The sequence below is a fragment of the Balaenoptera ricei genome, chromosome 17 (genome assembly GCF_028023285.1).
Source record: "Balaenoptera ricei isolate mBalRic1 chromosome 17, mBalRic1.hap2, whole genome shotgun sequence".
NCBI classification, from domain to species: domain Eukaryota; kingdom Metazoa; phylum Chordata; class Mammalia; order Artiodactyla; family Balaenopteridae; genus Balaenoptera; species Balaenoptera ricei.
In genome coordinates, this window is record NC_082655.1 from 67,406,275 (window position 1) to 67,430,872 (window position 24,598).

At 37.2% G+C, this 24,598-nt stretch overlaps 1 protein-coding gene across 6 annotated transcripts in view; it reads left to right on the plus strand.

Moving 5' to 3' along the window:
• The window catches only part of NCOA2 (nuclear receptor coactivator 2), a 268,760-nt gene that overhangs the window by 75,534 nt on the left and 168,628 nt on the right, over positions 1-24,598 (plus strand). For all 6 annotated transcript variants that reach the window (XM_059902309.1, XM_059902312.1, XM_059902316.1 and 3 more), the window contains one exon: positions 22,700-22,756. The gene's annotated coding sequence lies outside the window, so the exon portion shown is untranslated. The remainder of the gene's footprint in view (positions 1-22,699; positions 22,757-24,598) is intronic.

Below are 24,598 nucleotides of genomic sequence, written 5' to 3' on the forward strand. Positions count from 1 at the left end.
TCTGGCACCTGGTGCGAAAGTTTGCACTAGATTTTGGAAACAAATCGACCCAGTAAACCTCAGCATATCCTTTTGGAGTTAGATAGCATATATCTTATCAATATAAGATAGAGAAGATAGAGAATTTTGAAGTGGAATAATCACTAGCTTACTTGGTATATTTTGTCCTAAGAGTGTGTATCTTAGGCATATGTATGTCAGTCTTGAAAAATGGAATGCTATATTAAGACAGATTTGGAGAGAGAGAGGAAAAAGTTGCAGAGCTAATTAGGGTGGTGTATAGGACCAGTCATAGGGGTAGTGAGGGTCTAGGCCTGGGGAATGGGACCCTGCATTGCTAATGGAAGCTTGTTCATCCCCACTGAAGATCAGGATTGCTCTGGGAATAACTGTTAACTTTCTGTATAATATTTGAAGAGTTGTGTGTACATATACATATTATTCTTTAAAATTTGGCCCTTTTGGGGGTTAGTTTTATTTATTTATTTTATCTTTTCCTGGAAAATTTGACAGTTAAACTCATAGGCTCACACCAAATAACAGAAAGTTTAAAGATAGTTTGGTAGGCACTGTTGAGTTAGACATTATAAACCATATAATCAGCAATTTGATTTGCCCATTGTTTTATAGAAACTTGGTCCTGGTAATGAATTGAGTATCCCTAGGCAATGATTTTTCTTACCCTAGGTTGAATAACTAGCAAAGGAATTAATGTATCAAATACTTTTAAAATTTTATTAAATTTCCAGGTTGGGCTATTGTTCTCCACAACAATAACTTTTTCAGTTTGCTGATTTTGTTCTTTGCCTTCTCCAGATGATTTTGTTTTCATTGTGATAATTACTTAACGTTTTATCCTACTTTGATGTGCATTCTTACTGTTGGCTACATTCAGTGTCCAAATTGTAATTTATATTTATAACTGCCTTTCATCTATTAGTCATCCATTGTTTTCTCTCCTGTTTTTAAAGCATAGCAAAGCTGAGTGACTCAAAGAAACTTTTCTAGTTAACATCAGTTGTCCACCATTCTCCATAACCATCTTTAGCCTACTACTAAGAATACTAAGAATTAATATACTTTCCTGCATTTTTCTTTGATTTCTTTTTGTTTGTTTCCTTTAGATGGTAAACTCTTTGAGGGCAGGGATTATGTTGATCCTTGATGTGTGTGCCAAGTTTCCAGCGCACAGTTGTATACACAATACTCACTGACTAGCTGTTGAAAAATTCGATGCAGCCTCCCCAAGTGTTTAGCATAGTCTGAGTAGTTTATGTGTTAGTTAAATCTGACTCAGTAGTTGGCAGTCCTAGTGTTTCAAGTAGAGATGGAATACCCGCTTGTCTCTCACTAACATCAAGAAAGTACCTAATAGAAGAGTCTTACCACACAGCCTAATGAGAGATGCTATCTGGACTTTGTGGCACCTGGAAGTTCAAGTCTAAAAACATCTTTAAAACAAACTCTTTGAAATATTTCTGAAGGTCCTAAACACTTCACTTTTGTGGCTATTATTAGGAATTAGTTGGTTGATCTCTGCATCTTCAATAATGATTATAGTAATTACTGTATTAGGTGCCTACTGTGGGCCAAACCCGTCTGTATGTGCTTTACAGATGTTTTCTTATTTATACTCTTAACAACTCAACATGGTCTATATTATTCCCATTTTACAGATGAAGAAACTAAGAGAGGTTAATTAAGTTATTCAGCATCATACATATGGTAAATGACAGAAGTCAGTATTTGAATTATGGCCTATTTCCAAACCTCACACACATTTACTATTTTTTAATACATCTCAGGTATGAAGATACTAGAGGAAAAACTACTTAAATTCAAATATTGGTTGTAACTGTAAACATTTTGAATTCTAGTAAATGCTCGTATTGCTGTTACAGTATTGCTTATTATCATACAATAATTGATGTCATGCTTATTGAAATCTACAGTTTTTTTGTACTTGGAATGAATACTGCTTTCTAAGTGAAAAGGAAGCTCATAACATTTATCAGTGCCATGTGTGTTATAATCACTACTGTTTATCTTAAATATCAGTAAATCTTTTTTTTTAAAATAAATTTATTTATTTATTTATTTTTGGCTGCGTTGGGTCTTCGTTGCTGTGCGCGGGCTTCTCATTGCGGTGGCTTCTCTTGTCGCGGAGCTCGGGCTTCAGTAGTTGTGGCTCGCAGGCTCTAGGCACTCGGGCTCAGTAGTTGTGGCGCACGGACTTAGTTGCTCCATGGCATGTGGGGATCTTCCCGGAGCAGGGCTTGAACCCGTGTTCCCTGCATTGGCAGGCGAATTCTTAACCACTGCGCCACCAGGGAAGCCCAGTAAATCTTTATAATAGGAATCAACTTATATATTTTTTTAATCGTCTTGACTAAGACCTAGAGGCATAATGGCTTTGTTGAAAGAAGGAGATTTCAGTAAGAACTGGTATCAGTGTACCTAGATTTAATGGACAACGTGATAATTTTCTTAGGATTATATTTAGGTGATGTGATAAAATAAATAACTTATTGACAGTTTGTGGATAGATTATTCGCTTGCTCATTTTGTGCACTTTTCAAAGCTTATATTTTTTAACTTAGAGGAAAGCATTATCTAAGAATCGAATTTATAAAATACATTCTAGCTTAAAAAAAAAAAATTCCTGATACAACAATAGAAAATGTCAAGCCTCATAGGAAAGAATGCTGTTTTTTCTTCCTGTTTGGTGAAGAACGCCTTAGTGAGACGACGTCCTCTGTGAGGAAGAAAACGTATGTATCACAGCCAGCTCTTCAGGTATCCCCTCAAATCTCTTTGGGATGAGTAATTTCTTGAATGTTCTAAAAACAGAACCAGAGTGCTGCTTTAGAGTGTCCTCTGGCAGTTGAGGTGAAGTGTTTGGGATTCGTGTAGGAAGGGGTCTGGCTTCTTGCAGTTGGTCACAGTAGTTCCATAGGGGACTCTCCCAGGGCTTGGTGAAAACGTGGTCCCTTTAAAACAGCTCATTAAACAACCCCTGAGCCCTTGTCAACCAAGTTCAGTCTCCAAATCTAATAAGTCTTCCTTTTCAACCGCATGGTGCTTTGACTTCCAGAGGAAACTGGTCTCTTAATATTCACACAAACGCAGTTTACCTCTGGATGCTTTCTGCAGCATTCTCCCTGTGCTATGCATCACGTGGGTGACTCTCTCTAGAAAGCATTTTTGCAATACTTTGGACAGATCATTATTAACTAAAGGGGCCCACATTCAAAGCAGTGGTTCTTCAGGATTTTTCTGTGGAAGTTACAATCATCTACTGAACTGAGTTTTTGGCTGCCATCATATTATGCCCCAGCAGGGCAGTGTGTCATCAGAATCAGATGAGGACTCAGTTTCGGTCTGAGACCTACTGATTTTTCCTACTATCTTGGTTCCTGTCTGGAGAGCTTTTAAGACCGCCAGCTGTGTGGCCTGTTTGAAAGCACGAAGCTTGTGGCAGGAATGTGGCTTTACCCTGTTAGTGTTGCAGAATCACTTCTTGTGTAGAGAACCTTGCTTTTCTCCTGCCTCCTATAGTCTGGTTTTAGATTATTTTTCTTGTGGTTTCGGTTTGTGAGTGTGAACTCATGGCTTTCATTTCCTTTATTCCTTTCCCCCCCCCCCCCTTCACATAGACAGTGAAGAAGGGAATAATTATGAGATATTTTTATATTTGTTTATACTGTCAAGCTGTATAGGCAACTTCCCCTTTGTCTTATAGAAAATAAACTCAGGCTAGTGAAAATATTTGAAATCATTAGTTTTAACTTGCCTTCTCAACAGTTCTTTCACTGTTTTGGTTTAAATATGGTTATAATTGAGAAGGTGTGGACATTAAAGAATTTATCCACAAATGGCACCATCCTTACCTAACCACTTTTAGAGTTTTAGTGTATTTTCTTTTACGTCTCTAAGAGGTTATTCTATTTGTTTTGTATTTTAAGTGCTTTTACTGGGAATGAAATTCATAGATTGGAATTTTACCTCATTTTCTCAACCCTTTTCCTTAGAGGTGTTGAATGCCCAAAAAAATAGCCGAAATAAGAGAGGAAAAAATCGCAGATGGATGGACTTTTGTATTATCAACAAGCTAGATGATGCATCCTTTATAACCAGTATTAAATGTCTTACCCGATTTCTAAAGGATACACAATCAAGAAGTGATCGGTGAGGCACAGTGCGTTGTCTTCATTAGCTCTCCACAACTTCTTCACCTACCAGTATTTTATTGACCTTGTTGGAGATTTAGGGCATTGAAATGAATGGGAAGGCTCCAGTGGCTAGGAATGAGTAGCGTCAGTCCACAGGGTTTATCATTTCTGAGCTGCTTCCAGGTAAAAGGAAAGATGACTTGAAGGAAGTGTCCCCTGGAGAACACTGATTACACGCCAGAGCTGCAATTTCTGTCGTCTGCCCAGGGAGAGCGTATCCATGGGAGATGGCTACGTTCTCAAAGTTAGAAGCCTGCCCAGAAGGACAGTGGTCTTCTTCCCACCTATAACAATACAGTTATAATATTCTAGAAAAAGAAGCTTAAAGTGATGAAAAATAGTTTCAGAATGCTTAAATGTCAATCTTTCCCACTAGACTGACTTTTTAAAAATTATATTTTACATTTAGGAAATAAATGCCGCTGGGTTCCATATTTGAAGAGCATTTCAAGACCCTCACTTCCCCGTGTTTTGCTTGAGATGAGCATGTTTCCGGGTTTTGGATCCAGTTTAGCTAATCTGCAGAGTGCAGGTTTCTTCAGTTATTTCTCTGATAGAGGCTTTTTATGCCATGGAGTTTGGGTGCTTTCATCTTTTTAATGTGACTTTCCAGAAAAATGCTGTTTGTTATTATTTCTTAAGTGGTTTTAGATGTGTAGTACTCCTTAATCGAGCACTTGAAGTCTCAACTCACTTGTGCAAAGGTGGCTTTAATTCACTCTGTAGCGGAAAACAGGATAACTATAGGTTGGTGAACATACCATACTTTAATACCTTTTTGTGAGTCTTTTTGTGGTATTCTGTGCTTAAAATATGACTTGTTCATGTATTTATGGACAAGCAAGTAGCTTTTGAAATTTACTCTGTATCTGAGAACTGTTTATGGCCTGGTTAACAGAATGACCGTCTAAATTCTAAAATAGATACAAGAGAGAGGGGATGGGGAGACTTGTGTAAACATTTAAGGATTAGAAAGAACTGAAATATCTAAAATCTTCTAGGCAACACCGCAGACTGCTTCTATTTCTAAAAAAAAATTTTTTTTTGATCTACCTTTAAAAGCAAATACATAACTTATTCTGCTATAATTTCTTTCATTTTTAAACCAAAATTTGATTTGTGTGTTACGTAAGCATTAAGTTTCATATATGTGAGGGGAAGGGTGAGGTTTGAGACTAGAACCCACAATCTCTTATTTTTTCAAAATAGCTCTTTTCAGCGTCCCATGTTACCCTTACCATTGACAAGTCATGCCTCTTTGCTTGGAGTGGTAAGTTATACCACTTTTAAAATACCATTACTAAAAACTTAGCTCAAGTTTCTAAGCTGCCTTACATTTTTAAAAGCATTTGAAAGTATTTTTGGACGTGCTAATCATTATTAGTTGGAAGTACGAAGGAAGTGTGTTTGGTTAATTTGTATTAGGGAACTCAGAGTTGTCTGGAGGAAGGGTTAGAAATGTCGAATTCCTTTGGGACTTAAATAAACTCATCTAGTGTCATAAAATCATGAGCGCAAGATAAATTCAGATGAGCTAATTAGCCTTTGCCTCAGAGTTTACTATTTTATAAATAGGGCAAAAGCCGCACTTAGAGTTACTTTCATGCTGCTGTTAGGCAAACTGGGCATCAGTGATAAGGTGATTAGTCTTACCTTTACTGTAAACGTTTGCTCCCCATTTTGGACACAGATCCCTATAAGGGTTTAAGATTGGTTCAACTGTTATTTCTCTAATGAACATTTTCCCCTGATTACCTGTCTTTGCTAATACACTTCCATCTGAATTGAGATCTTCCCTCAGATTCTTTAAGCATCAGTTCTGGGTATTTGATTTAGTGTGATAGCCGGAGGAAACCTGTTAATATGAGGTCATTTGTGTCACCGAGAGTATATTTTAAGATTATGAGAAGATTTTTTGCCATAGTTCTCTATTCTGAATTGCTATTGATTCTAAATACAATGTCAGATTAGCAACTTTTCAGGAAAAAATAAAAAGCAGCACTGTCACATTGAAAGTAACAAGTTGTAAGATACTTCATTTTTTCAGAAAATATGAAAATATGTATGGGAAATATGTATGTTTCCTTACTTGGGAAGTGAGGATAAACTATAGTAATTTTGTGTTTTATTTAGCAGATGACTGTATTTTTTAAATGTACGGAAGTATTTTCCAAGAGGGGTTCATTGGAACAAAAGTGCATTAGAATCTCAATTGTTACTTTTTAAAAAGTCTGAAATGTGTGTCGATCAACAACTTTGTGAAATGCCACATTAAACTAAAAAGCTTATGTGTATTGTTAAGTTTACAAATATTCCAACACTTGTTTTACTATGAGCCCCTTTTTGTCAAGGAATATACATCAGTTTAGGAAACTTTGACATATGGTAATATTTTTATTATGTGTTTAAGCTACTGGGATTTTCAATTCCAGGAATCTTGAAAATAATTCTGAAACATAAAGGCCTAAAATTGTGTTATCTTAAGGATATTTAAGACACATGACATTGCGATTTAAAGAAGCAATCTAGCCATTTAAAACTAGCACCGTATTTTCTTCCTTTTTTACTAGTATGTAATTTATTTTGTAGTTCTCGTGGATTTAAAAGCAGCTTTTCTGGAAATATGAGCACTGAGCCAGAAGTCGGTAGATCTGATTTCTAGTCCTTTTTTGTCTGAGACTTTAATCAAATCACATAACCTCACTTAGACTCCCTTTTGACATTTGCTTAATGCACGTAATATTTACAGACTCGGGCTACCTCCGGGAATTGTTGTAAAGATAAAGTAAGGGAAAAGGAATCTATCTGTAGATTATCTGTAAGATTAGGGAAATAATTGTGCTTTAATTAAGGAAGTGGAAGTTGGGAGTGTCTTAAAACCCTATTCCTTAAGAGATATGGGGATGTATGTATAACTGATTCACTTTGTTATAAAGCAGAAACTAACACACCGTTGTAAAGCAATTATACTCCAATAAAGATGTTAAAAAAAAAAAACAACGCTATTTGTTTAGAGGAACGGCTCTTTATTTGAGGTTGGTAGACTTTGTTAGAGTTAAAGCAGACTTTGGAGATAATTGTGCCCCTCTCTCTTCTTGTCATTGAGGAAACTGAGGCCTCGGGATGGTAAGTGATTGGCCTTGAATCTCACTGGGGGACCCAGGAAGACGGCCAGGTCTCCTGACGCACCCACACGGCAATCCTGGCCTTCAGACCAGTCTAGGAGAGGGAACAGTGACCTGTTAAATCAGATATTCCTGCTGTGTATCTTCCTCCCAGATATTGTTTTACTTTTTATAATGGAATGTTAGTATTATTTTTAAGTTCCTAATTATGTTCTTGTTCAGTACTCTGTTTTGACTTTTATAGTATATTGGATAAAATATTAATGAATTACTTTTTTTTTTTTAAGTATTTGTTTATTTATTTATTTATGGCTGTGTTGGGTCTTCGTTTCTGTGCGAGGGCTTTCTCTAGTTGTGGCAAGCGGGGACCACTCTTCATCGCGGTGCGCGGGCCTCTCACTATCGTGGCCTCTCTTGTTGCGGAGCACAGGCTCCAGACGCGCAGGCTCAGTAGTTGTGGCTCACGCGCCTAGTTGCTCCGCGGCATGTGGGATCTTCCCAGACCAGGGCTCGAACCCGTGTCCCCTGCATCGGCAGGCAGACCCTCAACCACTGCGCCACCAGGGAAGCCCAATGAATTACTTTTTAGCTGTGAGAATTTTTATTCTTCTGTGTCATGTTTTAAAAAAGAAATTCTGACACATTACCATGTAATGTGCTAAAACCGAAATTATGAGAGAAAAGGTAAACACAAGTCAGTTTATAAGTTAGGTTAGTGTTTTACTATTACTTACCTTTACTATTTTGACGTTTAAAGCATGTAGAATTTGTTAACATACCCACTCTACCATACCTCCTCTAATGTTAGGAAGAAAAAAATGGGAAGATATGTTTCTCCATGACCGCTCTTGAAAACGTTATCCTTTTTTCTTTGCCTCAAGTGCTTACTAAGACAGAAAGTAGCACTGCTTATTTTTATTGGCCACACTTAAAAAATAAGTGAGAAATAAATGTCTTATCAGTCAGCACACATTTGCAGAGTACTTTGTACAGAGGCATTGTGCTTGGTGCTGATGATTTTTAAGACATGCTATGTATGGTCTTTTGCCCAAGAGGCCATGCACACACTTATTTACCATTTTATTCTTTTACAATGTGAGATCAAACATTTTCCTGTATTTAAAAATACCTGAGAGAAGAATTTTCTCTATTTGTGTTCTTTTCGGCTTCATGTGAAATTTGAATAGAGAAATACTGCAAATAGAAAAAGAGTGAATAATTTTAGAACCCTGAGAATAATATTATGAAAGGTTAAATTGTCTATGCTTTAATAAAAGAAGCAGTTAAAATTACTTTAGTCACTGGAATAGTAAGTGTTTCTGTTTAAACTGTAGCCACACACCTAGACAGAAATAAATCTTGTTAAAACAGCAGCTCACTTCAGACCTTACTTGCTTTGCTCATTCTGGGTTCCCCAAACCTTGACTGCAGTAAAGTAGCGAAGTTCTACTCGGCCTGTTTGTAATAATATCTTTAAAAGGTTCTTTAACCTGATACTTTATGAAGAAAAAATAAAAAGGATTAGTTACGCATGCCTTGAATTTATAGTCTAAAATGAGAATCTAAACATTTGATTATACTACAGTTAACTGAAGCATGTTTCGTTACTACAAACTACAAATGCCCTTTCGTGGGATTTTGATTCAATCTTCACTTCCTTCTCACAGAAGAACTCAAACCCGGGGTCACTTTATGAGTTTGGTCTGCATTTTGATTTGATCTGAATTGTTGACTATGTTATCTTTGTGAAAAACATCAAAAAATATGAAAGAAGACACTGAGATACGTAATACTTTATAAGTTCCTTGAAGTCAGGTCTTTTTTTTTTTTCTCCTTTTAAACCATCTCCAGAGCCTGTATATTTCCCTGTTTATAGGTCTTGGTAGTATACATATGTGCTGGATAAATGAATGAATGGATTTATATTTATCTTTATGCATCATAATCCTCTTTTGTGTTGGATGCCATTCTAGTTTCCAGCTAGTCTGCCTGAGACATTTCATTTTTGCTTTTAAGTCTTTATTAGTATTTATAAAAAAGGGATTAGCTTTTATTCTGGTTATCTGTTGCTTAAAATAACAACTTATTATTATCATCTCATCATCGTGTGGATTAGGAATTTGGACAGGGCATAGCCCGGATGGCTTGTCTCTGCTCCATGGTGTCTGGAGTCTCAGCTGGGATGACGAAAAACTGTTAGGGGCTAGAGAACAGCAGGCGGCTGGCTGGACATCTCATTGTCTTTTGTAGATGACCTCTCCTCATGGCGAGATTTGGCTTCCTCACGGCACGCTGGCTTCAAGGGAGTGAGGCATGTTTAGGAGCTCAGGACTGTGAGATAGGGGGTTCCAGTGTTCCAGGCTGGAGCTTCAAGGCTCCGCAGTCCCAGAATATCACTTCTTCTGCCGCAGTCTGTCGGTCCAGCCAATCACTAAGGCAACTCTAGTTTCGAGGGAAAGGCAGTTAAACTTCATTTCTCAATGAGAGGAATATCAAAGAGTTTATCGCTATCATGAGTCTTCCATAGTTCTGTTCTTTACGTACTATTTGTCATCATTATTATTAACCTTATTAGGCTGTGGTTTATTCTAGGGTGTTCAGCAAAATGTCTACTTCTAAGTACTTGGGGACCTGATGATAGCTCTTCTCTTCCTGTCTCCATGCTGTAGTTGTGACTTGACTGCCTGAGTACCCTTAGTCCCAGACCAGAGAGACAGACAGACAGACAGACGGACAGACAGACAGGCAGGCAGGCAGGCAGGCAGGCAGGCAGACAGAAAAGTGTTACGTTTCTTTGGGTAGAAACAAGAACTTCTTGAATGGGAGTTCATGTTCAAAATGAGTTTTCCCCATGGTGCCAGAGGGGAATTCCTATATCTGTATATGTGTGTGTGTGTGTGTAAAATTTCATGATAGGTAGGCCAGTGTGGTACCTAGAGATTTTGGTTTCATATACTATTAAAAAATTTCCCCCAAATCTAGGGAATTGACATAGGATTGCCAAATTTTGAATTTTGTCAAGTCATTACATGAAAAAAAAAAAAAAAATCTACTACTACCACCTTTTAAGAAAATAAAAGGAAAATGTAATGCCACAAAATAATAAGCTTATAATCTAATAAAGGAGAATCCTCAAATTTAATAAAACTTAGTTTTATGCAAAACAATTTTAATAGAAAATTAAAGCACTAAATTTTATTTTTTCCATTTAGGTTTAAACCTGGGAAAGCTTTGTTTTTAAGCTACACGCAGAGACACATTTTGGGAACCACTGGTAGAGCCTTATTTTGATTTGTCAGAATTTTTAAAAAACAAAAGCTGTACACATGATTTTTTAAATTACATTTTATGGCCATATTTATTACGTAAGTAATGGGGAAAATTAACTGGTGTAATGTCCCTTATGAAAAGCACCCGTTTTAGTATATGTTACTTAGATTCCTTTTCAATGCAGGAAGATTTTAGTTTCATTAGGACCTATAACACAAAATCAGATTTACTAACTAAGTGTAAATAAAACTACCAAATCAATAAGATTTAAATTATCAGTACCATGCAGTGTTTTCTGGCTGTGACAAGCCTGCTGTTTACAACCTGCAGAGGTCAGGTACCTTTGAGTTCAGTATATACTACTATTGGCTGTGTGACAGTATTTCACATCTCCCCCGCTTATTTTTCTTTCCTTGAACTTATAGAAAACTTTGTCCCTCAACACTTGATATCAAAGGCATTAAAATAATACTAGTCTCTAATCCAATTGTAAGCACAAATCCAAGTACTGAAATTAAGTGGCAGTAAGCTGTCAGCTGTATAATGGTCATCCATATGAATTAGCAGACCCCTATGTTGAATAATTTAGATTGTCATCGGAAAGAAAATACGACATGAGAAAACTTCATGGACATTTATATGCATTCGTAGTCTTTGGAGCTCCTAGTTTGAGGAAAAATTCAGCTACAATAGCTGTTTTCCTAGCTGTCTCCCACCTTAGCTTTTAGAATCGTTGTATTTTCTTTTTTAAATGCGATTCCTCGTGCCAGATAAAGTCCTCAATTTGTCCTAGCCTTTAAGTTTTTTTCTTCACTCTCTTTTATGCTACAACATCATAGTATTTCTTCCATTTTCTTTGCTTATATAAGCACAACAAGCCAACAATTGAATAATCTTGTTAGTGAAACATTTTAGGGCAATTCATTGGGTGAATTCACTGGGTGAGTTGATGCTTGGGGCTGTTTTTATAGTAGCTGGCTGTTAGAAAGCACCTTCTTGATATCAGATCTGTTCTTCTGGGGAGAATGAGGAAGTGGGTGAACCAAGAAATGCAGAGGAGTGGAACCTGGCTGAAGGAACCAGGATGGAAACAGCGGGGGCGGCAGGGGGGTGGTGTGCGGAGGAAGAGTGGCGGTCTTGGCGCTCAGAGAGACCTAGATGCCACTAGCAGGTCTTCCTCTTGCTTTAAACTGAGGAAATCACTTAACTTCCCTGACTTTCACCTTCCTCCTCTGCAGAGTGGAATTGATAGATGCCTATTTATGGAAAATATTAAAAATAATGCTTGTAAAATTTGTATCAGAGTCGCTGACACCTGATGTTTAACACAAGGTGGCTCTCCTTGTTGTTCTGTGTTTAGCACGTTAGGCCGCTCCTCTCCAGATCTTTCACGTTTTATGTGTATTTTGTGTTGTTAGATATTTTATCTGAAAATTCTAGATTCATAACTAATTAACAGGCTTCTCCCATACCTTTTTGGGTACATAATGCCCTTCTTTGGTGGAAAGGCGGACACATATTTGATGATGATTTCCACAGCACAGAGTTCAGACATGGTGGCAAGGCCAGCATTTTTAGGATAATATTTGTTTCTGGGTTCATAGAAATTCCATTAGTCAAAGGGAGTACTGTCGTTGTCAGGAGAGGCACTAATCTCTTTGAACCTCAGTTTTCCGTCTGTAAAACTGAGTAATTACAATAGATTATTTCCAAGCTTCTTCCAGACCTAAATTTTGAGGCAAAATTGTGCTATTGCCACAGGATCCAGTTTTCTCCATTTGTTCCTCAATGTTTTTGTCAAAACCCAGACACATAGCAAAATGAAAAATTACATTTTAAGTTTTTTTAACAAAATGGGAAACTCTTTATCGGCCCACACAATGAATCAAATTTCTGATGAAGTATCTTTTTTGATAATATTTCTTCTGAGTGACTGTTGGAACCATGGATTGACTCTGAAATCATACAGACAGAGAGACAAATACTAACTGTACTCCAAGGATAAGCTGCCCCTTTTGCTCTAAGTTGCAGTGCTTTTCTCCTAGTAGTCTAGCGCTCATTTTTGGAATACCATATTCCTTCTAGAACTCTGTAAAATATCGCTACACTTAATTATATCACATAAAATTGGAATTTTACTCAAAGGGGAAAAACATATCTGTGATATAAAATTATAGCTGTAAACACGTATTACACACACGTGAGCTGTTTTCAGTTTGAAAGAAAAATACCATTGTTTTGGTGCTTTTGCTACTTTTTTTTGTCTTTAGTGGATTAGAGCTGCGTAGTCAGAGGGATAGGAACGTAGGGCCTGGAGGCAGGTGCCGCTGGTTTGACATCCAGCCCTGTCACACATTCTTTGATTTTAGACAAATTGCCTTACCTCTTCTTGTCTATAAAATGGGTATTATATAACACCTTCCTTTTAAAGAAGACATTCTCCTTACCCTCCTTCATACTGAGCATGGTGTTTTGGTTTTGTGTTAAAGAATATTCCCTTCATTATGTTGAAATGATGATTATCTTAATGTGGTCCTACAGTGTTGAAAGGCACGGCCTCCCTGGACCTGGTGGGAATTGACAGTGACAGTCGTTTTGGGGAGAGGCTGGTTCTCAGGGAACAAACTCAGAAGACGGGCTTTGGTGGACAGAAGGTTTGTGCTGGTCCCTGTGACGTGGTTTTTGAGGGTACTGCTGGGTATTGGGGGTTAAACTATAGACAGATCATATAGTTTTAATGTTACTTCTGATTCACTTCTTTTTGTTACCCTGCAATCCTGAGGTAATTATTATACCACCTTGTCTGTGTTGTACTTGGGGATATGAGGGGAGGCTTCTTGGCTCATTTTGTAGCAGTCAGAGTAGTCCTTGCGTCATCAATTAGCGGGAAAATCCAAGGAGAAGGTGAGTTTCTGAGAGGAGTTCACAGTCTTATTCCCTCCCCCGGAGTAGATTTTTTTTTCTCTGTTGTTAATATCTGCAGGATGTATATTTTATTTTATTGAGGAAGTAGATGTTTCCTCTCAAGCTGGTTTATTGTAAAAAATAAGTTGATAATCTGTGGGAATCTTCTACTATTCTGGTGTATACAGTAGGCTTCAGTACCTGTTCTTGTTTCACAGAGAACGATAGGGAACATTCAAGGCAAAATGATCTACGCTATTGGGAGAAAAACAGTTAAAATTCTACTCATAGTTTTTGGGAGCCTTTTATTTTTGGGGGACTGGTTGGCATGTTCTAGTCTTGGTGGGGGTCATCCCGGAGCCTTTTATTTTTGTTTAAGGAAGATTAATTCCTGCCCAATACATTATTGTGTCTTTTCTCCCCTCTAATTCTATTCAAGATTATTATTGTGTGAATTTGGGGGCTGAGCACCCTAATTAAAGACCCAGGACTTCTGCAGGAGAGTTGTTTAAAAGTCACTAGTCCAGCCTCAGGTTATCTTCTTAATCAGAGGTGGAGGAAACCTTACCCCTTGCCCTCAAGATGCCCACAGCCTAGAGGGGAAGAGAAATTTTAGCATAAGGTCATCATGACAGTGATCATTTGCACACACTGTGTCCAAATCCTTATTTCCTATTCACTTGTCGACACTCTAACTTTCTCCAGTCTGCTTTACGTCTTTATCATTCTGATGAAACTCTCCTTAGGAAGGTCATGGGCAGTTTCTGCTTGCGAACCCGAGTAGAAGCTGTGCAGTTCTCACTGCTGAGTATTGAACAGTGCTGTCCCCGCTCTCCTTCTGGGAACTCTCTCTCTCAGATTCTGTGCTGCTCTCCCTCCTGTCTCTTAGGTAATTTCTTCTCATGCTCCTCCGCTAATTCCTTTCCTACATAATTTTTAAGAGGAGGAGTTCCTTAGGGTGTCTAAATTCCAGATTCCCAGCTCTTTGTCCTTTAAACCATATCTATGGATTTAAATGCTGTTTTCAGGTCAGTGACTTCAAATTTAGTATCTTTAGTCCTCTCCCATGTATATTGGAGCCATGTATATTCAACTACATGTGAGGTGAATTTTTCTTCTAGGTCTTTCTCGGTGCAAGAAGATTACTCTTTGGAGAGTCACTGTTTTTATTACTCTTTGGAGAGTCACTGTTTTTATTACTCTTTGGAGAGTTACTGTTTTATGATGCTGCATTACTATATTGGCTCTGATCATAGTCGGTGAGAGACAAAATTGAAAGGAATGGTTGTATGAGATGTGTGAAATTGATGTTGTCATTATATCATACATATCAACTGTGTATGTCGACCTACCTGTAGCTTAGTTTTTAAATAGACGATATATCCTTTTCTATATATCTTATTTTAATTATGGCTTATGAATTTTTTATATTTAGTATGGATGAAAAGTTATGAAGTTATAAATTAGATCTCTACACTTAAAATTGAGGTATAGTTGATTTACAGTATTAAGTTTCATGTGTATAACAGTGATTCACAATATTTAAAGATTATACTCCACTTATAGTTATTGTAAAATATTGGCTATATTCCCTGTGCTGTACAGTATATCCTTATTTATTTTATATGTAAGTAGTTCATACTTCTGAATCCCTTACCCCCCCTTGTTTTTTTCATAGAAAAGCACTTTATTGTTTTAATTTATTTTTTTAAAGTATTATTTTTTATTTTATTTATCTATTTATTTTTTTAATTTTTAAAATTTTTGGCTGCATTGGGTCTTCATTGCTGCGCACAGGCTTTCTCTAATTGCGGCGAGTAGGGGCTACTCTTCGTTGCGGTGCGCGGGCTTCTCATTGCGGTGGCTTCTCTTGTTGCGGAGCATGGGCTCTAGGTGAGCGGGCTTCAGTAGTTGCAGCACACGGGCTCAGTAGTTGCAGCACGCCTGCCCTAGAGCATGCAGGCTTCAGTAGTTGCGGTGTGCGGGCTCAGTAGTTGTGGCTCACAGGCTCTAGAGCGCAGGCTCAGTAGTTGTGGCTCACAGTTTTAGTTGCTCTGCAGCATGTGGGATCTTCCCGGACCAGGGATCGAACCCGTGTCCCTTGCATGGGCAGGCAGATTCTTAACCACTGTACCACCAGGGAAGTCCCAGGCATTTTATTTTAAATATAGCAGTGTGTATATGTCAATCACAAACTCCCAATCTATCCCTCCTCCCCCTCCTTCCTCCTGGTAACCATAAGTTCATTCTCTAAGTTTGTGAGTCTGTTTCTGTTTTGTAAATAAGTTCATTTGTATCATTTTTTTTAAGATTCTGCATATAAGCGATGTCATATTTGTCTTTGTCTGTCTGATTTACTTCACTTTGTATGATAATCTCCAGGTCCATTCATGTTGCTGCAAATGGCATTATTTCACTATTTTTAATGGCTGAGTAATATTCCATTGTATATATGTACCACATCTTGTTTATCCATTCATCTGTCAATGGACATTTAGGTTGCTCCCATGTCTTGGCTATTGTAAACAGTGCTGCAGTGAACATTGGGGTGCATGTATCCTTTCAAACCATGTTTTTCTCTGGATATATGCCCAAGTCCCTTACGCCTATCTTGCGCCTTCTCCCCTTCCCTCCTGCCCCTTGTTAACCACCAGTTTGTTCTCTATATCTGTGAGTGTCTTTCTTGTTATATTCACTAGTTTGTTTTATTGTTTTAGATTCCTCGTATAAAGAATTTCGTTGGTTAGGAGTCGTTGTCTGAAATCTTTAAACAAAGAAAGAAAACATAAGCTTGTGTGAAGTATATATAGAAGTTAATCAGTTAACTTATAAATTATTCTTCTGTAGATTAGATGTTATTTTTAGCACCATTAACTTAATAATTGGGAAAGAATTTTATCTTGCATGTGTGGTACACATTCTTTACATTATTAAAACTTTTTAGGACATTTTATATTATATAAAATATGTGTTATATATATCAAATACAATGTCCTGTTCAGTAATCTGAAGTAGTTCTCATAGTTAAGTTTTGAAGGTATAGCTTTCCTCTTGATGCTATGTGATTTGAAACATGCTGAGTTAAGGAGGGTATGTTTTATGTTCAGTTGTTTGGGAGTTTTTGTGCTTTTAAGCAAAAAATGGAAAAATAAATTATTGTATTAATCATACATTTTGGGTATACGCTTGTGGTGGGTATATGTTCAGATACGCTTGGCTGGGGCTGTTGAAAAATCTCAAGTAATTTGATCAGTACTTCTAGCTTTTTTCTTCCTTTCCCCATGTGTCCTCTTCATTTCTGTCACCCTGTGTGACTGGCTTGATGACTGGGGTGATGCTGGCTAAATAACAAAGAAGACCACTAATAGGACCTCTGTTGGAACATGGTGTATGGTGTCTGCATGGCTCCCCTTTGGCTAGTCATCTCTTTCCAACAGCACGTGCCATGTACTCTGTTGTCCATCAGAAATCAAGTTAGTTGTTACGGTTGGCAAATATATTTTCATTTGCATACCAACACTGATGTTGATGACTTCCTTTAACTGTAGTGACAACTTTGAGAAAATAGTGAGGCTACATTTGAGTCAGGAAAAAATAAGGTCATGATTTATTAACAGTGTCAGCCAGGGGTGAGTGATGTGAGGAATATGCTGCTCTCATTGGTACTACACCAGAAACTCAAGGAGGGGTTTTTAGGCTGATCACATTTTGGGCCATCTTTTTCAAATCAAGTTGGCGACAGTGATAACATCACCATACTTTCCGTAATAGCCTAGTGGGTAAGAGCATGCATGAACTCAGCAGTCAGACTCTGTGTTCAAATCCAGGCTTTGCCGTCACATCAGCTCTGTGACCTTGGACAACGTATTTCACGTCTCAGTTAAGTTCCTGAATCTACAAAATAGTGATGATAGTGGCAGTACCTGCCTCATAGGGTTGTTAGGAAAATTAAGTTAGGTAACACGTTTCAAGCCCTCTGCCCAGAGCTCTCATGAAATAAGCATTCAATGAATGATAGTTATTGTTGTTATTAGTGGTTGTGTTCAACCAAAACAGCAAGATGTGGTCCTTCCTCATCCTAGTAGTCAGAAAGTGCTCTCTTAGCTCGTATTACAGACGTCACTTCATTTTCTTCCCGGCTTACTTTCCTTCCTCTGGCTCTGTTCATAACTATTCATTAAAAAAATAATAAAATAAAATAAAATAAAACATTGAGCACATCTCTTCCTAACCCTCTCCTGCTTTTATTTTATTTATTTTTATTTTTGGCTGCGTTGGGTCTTCGTTGCTGGGTGCAGTCTTTCTCTAGTTGCAGTGAGCGGGGGCTACTCTTCACTGCGGTGCGTGGGCTTCTCATTGTGGTGGCTTCTCTTGTTGTGGAGCATGGGCTCTAGGCACGCGGGCTTCAGTAGTTGTGGCATGCAGGCTCAGTAGTTGTAGCTCGCGGGCTCTAGAGCGCAGGCTCAGTAGTTGTGGCGCACGGGATTAGTTGCTCCGCGGCATGTGGCATCTTCCCGGACCAGGGCTCGAACCCATGTTCCCTGCATTGGCAAGCGGATTCTTAACCGCTGTGCCACCAGGGAAGTCCCTCTCCTGCTTTTAAAGAAATCATCAACCTGTAGCTTTAATACTGCCAGCAATCTTTTTATGAGTGATGTAGGTTCAGTCCCGATTTCTTTCTCTCTCTCTTTTTTTTTTTGCCTCAAAGTAATGATGTGTAACTTGTGCTAGTTGATGCTCTACTTGACAAATGCTCACACCACCATTTGCTACTAGAACTACTTTTAATCCTTAGATCCCTTTGCTCACACAGTTAGCTATCACATAGGAAGAAAGAGCAGGGACACAGAGGTACATTTTTTTAAATAATTTAAAAATTTTAACCATTAAAATAATTGAGGTATAATTTGCATACCATAAAATGCACCCATTTTAAGTGTATTAAAAGAAGAGTTTTAGTAAATTCTTACAGTTTTGTGTGTCTCATGTTTCTTATACATCTTTCTTTAGCATCACCACAATCCAGTTTTAGAATAATTCTATCAGCCCCAAATGTGTCCATTTTCGGTCCGGTCCCCACTTGTATTCCCTGACCCAGAATACCATGGATCTGTTTTCTGTCTCTGTAGTTTTGCTTTTTCTAGAAATTTCAAATAAATGGAATCATGCAGTATGTTGTCTTTGTGTCTGGCTTCTTTCTTTAGCAAAATGTTTTTTGAGACCCGTTCATGTTGTGACATACATCAGTAATCCATTCCTTTTTATTGTTGAGTGGTATTTCATTGTATGAATGTACCACATTCTGAAAAATTCATTCTCCAGTTGATAAACTTTTGAATCGTTTCCAGTTTTTGGCTATTCTGGATCTAACTGATAGGAACATTCAAGTACAACTCTTTGTATGGTCATCTGTCCCCAAGAGGAATGAAAACACACCTTGGTGTGAAATTGTTGGGTTATATAATGAAAAACTTCCAAACTGTTTTCCAAAATGGCTGTACCATTGCACTTTCCCACCAGCAAAGGATGAGGGTTTGTGAGGGTTCTAGTTTCTCCATATCCTTGGCAACACTTTAGATATTTTATTAGATAGGCTATGGTATTTTGTTTTGGTTTTAATTTCCATTTTCCTAATGACTAATGGTGTTCAGTACTTTTTTTGTACATTCCCCATGATGTGTATAAAATGTCTTAACATATTTTGCGCATTTAAAAAAGTTGAATTATCTGTTTTATTATTGTAAGAGTCCTCTATATATTCTATATACATCCTTTATTAGATAGTTATTTAGCTCTTTATATTTTCTAAATACATGTATGTTATCAGATAATCATTTTGTCAATATTTTCTTTCAGTCCGTGGCTTGTTTTTTTTTTTTTGCTTTCTATTCTGTTTTTTTTTTTTAATATGTCTTTATTGGAGTATAATTGCTTTACAATGTTGTGTTAGCTTGTGTTTTCATTTGTTATTTCTTTTGAAGGGCAAAAGTTTTAATTTTAAAGGAATTCAGTTTTGTTTTTTTCTTTTATGGTCTTAAAAATTTTTTTTTTCCTTTATGCCTTTAGGTGTCATACCTAAAATATTTTTGCCTAATCCACAATAATTTTCTCCAAGTGCTTTCTTCCACGAGCTTTGTAGTTTTAGTTCTTACTTTTAGATCTATCATCCTATCTGTTTTGTGTTAATTTTTGTACAAGGTGCAAGGTAAAGGTTGAGGTTCTTTCCCCCTCCCCCATATGTATAATCAGTTTTTGGTACCATTTATTGAAAAGACTGCCCTTTCCTCATTGAATTACTTTACCACCTTTGTTGAATATGAATTGATATAAACGTGTGGGCCTGTTTTTGGACTCTGTTCTCTTCCGTTGTTTACCCTTACGCCAGTACCCTACTGCTTTGATTCTTATAACTTTATTGTAAGAACTGAAGTCGGGTAGTATCTTTCAGCTTTTGGTGTAGTCTTAAAGTGGTCCCCATTCAAAACTTTCCCAGCAGGCTCCATGTTTATACATCTGTCTGGGTGGTTATGGGCAGATAACACTACTAAGACATCTCAGGGAAAATCAGTTTTACTTCGGGTAGGGTAGGCCTGACATTACCTGTCACTTTATTGAGTTACCTGTCACAGCTAGCAGCATTTAGCAGGATCACACTTGTCATAATCATAATTATGTGTAATGCCTACCATGTACCAAGTGCTTTATGTAATTATCTCATTTGATACTTCCAAGGTGCTGCAAAGAGGACACCATCATCCTCATTTTATAGTTGAGTCCACAATAACATTTCCTAGGTCACACACCTAAGCAGCTGCTAGTGATGGAACAATATTAACAGCAGCAGTATTCACATGAGAAAGCCAGGTTTTGAAACCTCACCTGTTCGATGATCTTAACCCTAGGTTCTCTCAACTGCTCCAGGCGGCCTTCTTCATGGAGAGGAGGTTTATCTTTTTAGTTTATACAGTGGAAATAGTAGTGGTAGTAAGAGAGAAAAGGACGACGTGCGTGTATCCCTGCCTTTTCTTGCAAGGTTCCTGTCTTTCCTTCTGTCAGTCTGCCGGTGACAGAAGGCCCAGGGCACTCTTCCCCTCTCCATCCCTTGAAACTCCTAAAGTAGCTTCCTGAAAGCTACCTGGACTCGTAGATGAGAAGGGGGATGTCGATTTATTATAGGTTGTCAGTGCCCGTACTTTTGCTTTAAATAGCTATTTTTTTCCTTTAGTGACTTAGAAAACATTTTATAATTCTGTGTTTATAAGTATTTTGTTAATTCTTCTGGTTTAAAATGTTACACCGAGGTATCATACTGTACTGTGGAAATTATTCACATCTTCTATCTTCATGTCCATATGTATCTTACTTTAGTTTGGATTCATTAGCACTTTTTCCTCATTATATTAGCACATTCATAAAAACCTTTTGAGTGGTATAGATCCAGCAGTAATTGTTTAACATCATCATTCGTACTCACATCACAAGTTTTAACTCTTGACTGTTGCATAGTGTGATGTCCTCGAGCACTTTAGTTGTTGGTATAGAATTAGAATGGGCTTAAGTAGGCCAGCAGCGCTGGAAAGAATTGATGACCCCTGTTACGTAACACTTTACTGCTCACCACTCACAGGCTGCCGCTTGAGGAGAATCCATTTGTTTTATTTACTGCGATAACCTCTTATTTGCATGCAGATTTCCTTTTGTTTTTCATGAATCATCTCTGCCTAATACCCTAGCTGCATTTCTTTACCTGTGAGGGTCTCCAGACTGATCAGGTCCTGGCAAAAACCAAAATGCATTTTTTCCCCATTTCTTTCCCCTTTATGAAATCAGATGTTGCTAGTGCCCTAGAAAAAATGGCAATTTGGGTATTAAATTAACATTAGCTTTTTTCTACTATTAGGTTCTATTTATTATTCTAAAGAGTAAAGGGCGCATCAGACAGTTAATACTCTTTTAAGTCTGATAATGAATCAAAGTATGAATTATTACTGATTGGTGTCACCTGAAGGAAAAAAAGTGCAGTTGTAAAAACATTCCTTGAAGCTGATTAAATCTAGTAGTACAATAGTTAAAATAAAGACATACTACTACTCGTAGCAGTCATGTCATTTTTCTTAGGTCCATAATATGCACAAGAGTGGTAAACATTAATCCATCATAAAACATGATGGGCTCATATTGGTTGTGTTCGTATTACTGACTGTGCATCTTGGAAATAAATAAACTTCTTTGGTACAGTGGAGGTGATCCTTGTGTGGATCAGAGAAAGTGCTGCACAGTCCTTCATGGCTAAGTTCTTTGTTCTCAAAGATACACACCCAGATGAAACTTGGTTGCCCTCATTATTGAAAATGTTCAGTTCTTCCTTTTCTTATCCACTCTTACTCATGCAAATTGTCGTATATAGCATCATTTTTTTTTTTTTTTTTTTTGGCCGTACCACATGGCTTGCGGGATCCTAGTTCCCTGACCAGTGGTCGAACCCGGGCCCCTGGCAGTGAGAGCAGCAAGCCCTAACCGCTGGACTGCCAGGGAATTCCCTATAGCATCATGTTTACATCATTTTACACAAGATTTTTTTTTTTTGAGATAAATTATTCACTTTTACACGCCTTTGTTTAAGCAATCATGACATAGGTTTTTATTTCAATAATTTCAAGCCTTTCTATTCCATATAGGCAAACTATAAATCACAGCAAATTAAGATCAGTATGTGAACTTAATTAATTAATTAACTTGTTCTGTCATTCATTCATTCATTCATTCAGGAAACATTTCCTGTGTACTGTGTTACTGTGGGCTGGGCATTGGGCTAGGAGCGCAGTGTGGAAATGGGTAGCTCAGGCCTCCTCTGCTTTTGTTCAGCTTTCAGTGCTAGTGATTAGATAGGCAGCTACCAGGAAGTGTAATAAGTGTTATGGCGGGCACTCAAAATTTGTTGGGTAGACACCTCATAATTCACACTGAAATGTAGCCTTATGTGTCTGACATTAGTTTGTACAAATAGAAGTAAGGCAGCAAGTCGTCTTCTCGATTTACCATGCAATTTAATGGAGAGATGTTATTAATGAGTATTATTTGTATATTGGTTGTAAAAAATCACATCCACTCTAATGAGTCTAACAGGATTCTGCATTTTTTATTCATGTTTGTTTCTTTTTATTGCAGATTTCTCTTGGATTTGGCTACAAATTTATAGATCTTCTGCACTGTGTACAGGCACAGGTGAGTTTAAAAGTAAGCTTTTCTGTTGGTATATTTTGATTTTTAAGTAAAATCAAACATTTAAAATTATACTATTTATAGTGTAGCAAAATAATATGTAAGTAAAATGAATATAAATTTTAAAAGTGTTGTATATTTGTCTACATTTGTTTTATTATGAAAATTCACTATGAATGTGTTGGAAATGATATTTGGAGGTAAAATGACCATATCTGTTAATCAGTGTTTACTGTGTGTATTTGGGAAGAGTTTACATTTACCCATTGGAGGAGGTGAATTATCATTTCATAGCCTAGCAAAATGTTTGCATTTATTTTTATATGTAAATAAAAAATTGCTTGCTATAGATTTTGGCAGCAAATTTCAGTCCTATGTGGGTAGATTGAATGAGCAGGCTTTTCTGGTCCAACCAGTCTGAAATAGCTTCTCAATCACTCCTTATCACACAACGCTGATTTATTTTTATCATAATGTTTATGATCATGTGATGTGTTCTTATTTTTAGTTTCCCTGCTAGAATATAAGCTCCGTGAACATTGGGGCCATTTTTGTCTTGTTGAAAACAGTGTCCATAACCCTTAGGATAGTGCTTATTGTATGGGAAAGACTGAATAAGCGTTTGTTACAGTAATTCTTGGGTAATACATATTAAGAATTTATTTATATTCAGAGTAATTGAACTCTGCACCTGTAAATACAAAATAGAAATAGCTCCGTATACTTATTTCTAAATATGAAATTAATATATATCAGATACTTTGAGTGTATCGCTCATAAATGTTCAGAGAAATTACCTGTGTTACATATTTTATGTACTCAAGTGTGATTAATCAGGGTAGAATTCAGAGGATAATGCTTCCAATTCTGTATTTATTTTGTCACCACCCTAGTAGGTTCTTAGGATCAAGTGACGGGTAAACCTGAAGCAAGTGTGGGAGCTTCTCACCTCCTTACTCCGTCATGCTACCATGTTGGAAATGTTTTGTGTTATCTTTACGGAGAGCAAAGTGTCAACATATTTGACATTAGTTGTCCAGTTTTAATCTCTGAAAGCCAAATAAGTTAAAAATTTCCCACTACCTGTCACTTCATACAAAATGTAATTTACTTAGGTTATTTTTTTTTTGTAGATTGGGGGAAATTTTTGGTCATTTTTCTGCCCTCTGTATTGATGTTTGAATTCATTATCGAAGGAACCACCCGTTTCCTTGTGTCTTTGGCAGTTTTCTTTAAGTGTTCCAGGATGTTAGTCGCTACTGTTGGGTTCGTGCCTTTTGTTTTTCGTATGTGTTGTTTTTTGATCTGTTTCACCTTCTTCAGGCATTGGTCTCTCCTGCCATCATGGTTTTTCATTTATAAAAAGAACTAAGTCTGAACTTTAGGCTTTTTTTTTTTTTTTTTTAAGTAAAATTTTAGGAATTACACAGCCATTTCTTATTCACATCTAATTTACAAGTGCAATTTGCAGAGACTCCTTCGATAATACTAATAACAGCAGCTACTACTTATTGCTCCCTCACTGTGAGCCAGGCATTATGTAAGTGCTTTTCATTATCTTCAGAATAACAGATAAGGAAATTGAAGCTGAGAGAGGTTAAGTGACTTTCCCAAGGTCATATCAAGCAAGTGGCAGTTTGCCACTCTGAAGACTTTGATCTTAACCCCTGAGCTCCATTTTCTGCCTAAACAGCCCTACATACGAGCATATTAGTGGCAATAAACGTAGTATAGGAAAATCATATTCATATTTGAGGACTTAAAAATTAATTTTAAAATCAAATATTATTTTGCTTACTTCTAACCTTTATTTCAAACTGAAACATGATGACTCATTTGAAATTT